Source organism: Theobroma umbraticum, unplaced genomic scaffold (genome assembly GCF_002168275.2).
Source record: "Theobroma umbraticum cultivar Fairchild unplaced genomic scaffold, ASM216827v3 scaffold_228.0, whole genome shotgun sequence".
In the NCBI taxonomy this organism is placed as follows: Eukaryota; Viridiplantae; Streptophyta; class Magnoliopsida; order Malvales; family Malvaceae; genus Theobroma; species Theobroma umbraticum.
This window is the reverse complement of record NW_018397274.1, coordinates 2643761-2644062: the sequence shown is the minus strand read 5'-3', so window position 1 is coordinate 2644062 and position 302 is coordinate 2643761. Positions and strand designations below refer to the sequence as shown.

At 29.8% G+C, this 302-nt stretch overlaps 1 pseudogene; it reads left to right on the top strand.

Annotated features, from left to right (window-relative positions):
- LOC110427341 (uncharacterized) overlaps positions 1–302 on the top strand; it is a 12745-nt pseudogene that overhangs the window by 5015 nt on the left and 7428 nt on the right.

The following is a 302-nucleotide window of genomic DNA, read 5'->3' as shown; positions in this document are numbered from 1 at the left end:
TACACGTCATGTACAAAAACGTGTGACACGTCATAGTTAAGTTATTACACGCCATATACAAACATGTTACATGTCATGGTTAGGGTGTTACATGCCATGTTAAAAAAATACTGTTATTACACGCCATGTACAAAAACATGTTACACGCTATGGTTAAAAAAAAGTTGTTACACGCCATGTTGAAAAAAAAATACTGTTATTACACACCATGTTGAAAAAATATTATTGTTACATGTCATATTCAAAAACATTTTTTTATACTTCAATGCCTAAATTGTTGTTGTTACTTACAAATCAAAACT